This window comes from Lathyrus oleraceus, chromosome 3, assembly GCF_024323335.1.
Source record: "Lathyrus oleraceus cultivar Zhongwan6 chromosome 3, CAAS_Psat_ZW6_1.0, whole genome shotgun sequence".
Classification (NCBI taxonomy): Eukaryota; Viridiplantae; Streptophyta; class Magnoliopsida; order Fabales; family Fabaceae; genus Lathyrus; species Lathyrus oleraceus.
Window position 1 is genome coordinate 232,218,209 of NC_066581.1, and position 3,248 is coordinate 232,221,456.

The window sequence follows — 3,248 nt, forward strand, 5'->3', positions numbered from 1 at the left end:
TATATATTTGCATAAATGTTTGCATGCATCATACTATCATGTTGCTGTCCTTTGTACAGGTGGTTCCTATGATTTGGGGTGGGTGTTCTGAGTGGGGCTAAAACCCAGGCCCGAGTATACACCTAGGATTAGCGTGGTCTCATGTGCCTTTCATGTTAGGTCAACATGTTTTGGGCAACGTGACATGCCACAAGCCGGACGAGGTTCATTTGAGAGTGCTCTTCCTTTGTGGGGTATTCCACTCTGGTTGAGTCACTTCATCTGAACTATTGACTTCGGTGACCGTTCTTTCCCGGATCTTTGGTTTAGACGATCTTAAGAGAGCTACAACGGCACACCCGAAAGGGCAAACCCATTGAGTATCTTTGCCCAATTGTCAAGACCATTATCCGCCTTAGGATGACCTGATTAGAATTCACCTGTGAGGGGAGGGTTGATCCTTACAGATGCATGTTCTGTTGGTGACTCTGATGGTGACTGATGGTTTTGTTGATCAGAGTCCTATTTATAAGTCGGATTTATGGATTTATTTCCGAGACGCCGGAGTGCCGTCCGTGGTATTTATCAGTGGGGATCCGTTTATTTCAGGATTCCCCGGGCTGGTTCAAGAGGGGCTTGTGATTATCAGAGCAGTGGTTCTCTGGTGATGATGGTGATTTATCTTTCAGTTCTGTTTATTTCGGAACCCTGAGTCGGATTTATGGTTACATATTCCTTCAGATGGTTGTGATCAGTTCAGAGGTTGTGACTCAGTGCAGCAGATATTCAGATGACTCGGAGGATGGCACAATGCATTGCATTCATTCATCAACATCATTCACATTTTCCATTTATCTGCATCTAACTCATGTTTATCCATATGCAGGGACATTTTGATTGAGATCCTGGTTGAGAGACTTCTTTGCTCCAGACATGAGGACCGGTTTGAAAGACGATGTTGTCTACAGTTTCTTCGACCCAGAGATTGGTGTGCTGAGAGATATGATAGCATTAATTACACCCGACCATGTGGGGATGTTTCGTGAGGCATACGGTGGTATTCTGAAGTTGGTTTTCAGGCTCACAGACAGTGATAGGAGCGCCATCTATACTCTTCTCCAGTTTTATGACTCGGGCTTGAGGTGCTTTATCTTTCCAGATTACTTGTTGGGGCCCTTGATGGAGGGTTATGCCAGTATCCTGGGTATTCAGATCCGAGATCAGATTCCTTTCTTTGCCACTAGGGTGGAGCCTGATGTTATGGAGATTTCTCGTGCTCTTTATTTGAGCCCGGAGGTGACCAAGGGGGGTTTGAAGGAGAAGGGGAAGTTGCCTGGTTTTCATCTGAGTTTCTTGGAGGCTAAAGCCAAGGAACATGCTGTTGTGGGTAATTGGAAGACTGTCTGTGCCTTGTTTGCTGTGAGCATCTATGGGATCATCATGTTTCCTAATCAGAAGAAATTCGTGGACCTTAATGCTATCAGATTGTTTATACAGAGGAATCCTATTCCTACTCTGGTTGGAGATGTCTATTACTCGGTCCACAATCGGAACGAGAAGCGGCGTGGGGGACTGATCAGATGTTGTGCTCAGTTGTTGCATAAGTGGTTCATGGGGTACTTGCCTTCTAGAGGTGCCTTTGCCTTTCTTGATCCTACTGTCAAGTGGTCATTCAGGCTGATGGGTTTGCGGGCCAAGGACATAGCTTGGACTCACAACGGTATGGCTGGACGAGATTTCATTTGTAGTTGTGGGAGTCTTCCCAATGTACCTCTTATAGGAGTTCAAGGTTGCATTAATTACAACCTGGTTCTTCTTAGGAGGCAGATGGGGTTTGCTGTGGAGGGTCCTCCTCTTGGACGAGAGATTCAGGAGTCTTTCTACTTCCCGATTGAGGGCAATCAGGCCAAGTTGAGGCAAGTGTCTGGGTCATGGCGTAACATTCAGAGGAAGGGCAAGGTTCCTTTTGGCAAGGTCAACAGCATGTCTTTTCCTCTATTTGATGATTGGCTTAGGAAGAGGATTGAGCTCACACATCTACCATTTCCGGGAGGTGATCCTTGGTGTCCTTTGATTGAGGGGCCGCGTTCTTCTGTCAGTATGGATGAGTTCCTTGAGATGAAGAAAGCTAGAGATCAGCTGCAGGTGGAGAAGACTGAATTGGAGATGAGTGTTGCTCGGATTCAGATGGCTAATCAAGAGATCAGAGTAAGGAAGGAAGATCAAGATAAGAAACATGCCATGGAAGCGAAGCGCTTTAAGATAGACACTGCCTATTATCGGAAGATCAACCAAGCATTGGAGTCGTCTACAAAGGAGCATGACATCACCAAGGAGAGATTGTCTAGAGCTTCAAAGGTCATTGAAGATGAGAAGAGAAGGCAAAATCTTGTGAGGGATCAGAGGGAAGACAGAGTCAGAATCCTCGTCGCTGAGTGGGAAGCAAAGATGAAGACCAAGGAAGCAGAGAACGTGAAGATCATTGCTGAGAGAGATCATTATATCGCCGAGAGAGATCACTACTTCAGACAGATGAAGATTCACTAGAAGGAGATAGGGAGATTGCAGCAGGAGAACACTGAGCTCAGGTTCGCAGTGAAGTTTATCAAGATGGTAGATGATACGGAGCCGTCTGTAGGGCCTTCTTCAATGAAGTATTTTGCTATCATTTGTGTGGATTACCGTCAAGCCTGTTGACGGAATTCACTTGCTTGTATTTCCTCTCTGATTCTGGAGAATTGTATCTGATTTGTATCATCTTTGATGTATGACTTTTGCATTTATTGTGCACTTTTGATATGTGATGGTTATTTTCATTCAGTGATTGCTCTTAAAGCTTTATTTGCTTTCCTGTATGCACTCACACAGCACACACATGGTTGGGTGGTATCTTTGCTAAATCATATATCTCTGATCTGTATGATGAATCATTCGATGAATGTCAAAGTATTGCTGCCGGATTATTATCTGTCTCAATGAAGCCAGGATCGAAAGACAGAGTGTTCCTCATGTGGATAGACATTGCATTCATGCATGATCATAATAACTTGTTTTTATTTTGCAGGTATCAGTTCTAACGTGCTTGATTGTTACAGGAATCATTGCTCGTGCTCGTAGAGTTGTACCTTTGCACTCAACACGTCCACACCGATATTTCACCAGACGCAATACACCCAGACTGATGGATCTGCCCAATACAGATGTTCTTAAGCTGAAAGAGAAGATGAATGAGTTGATCAACATCATGCAAGGGTTTGCTGTGGGCCAGA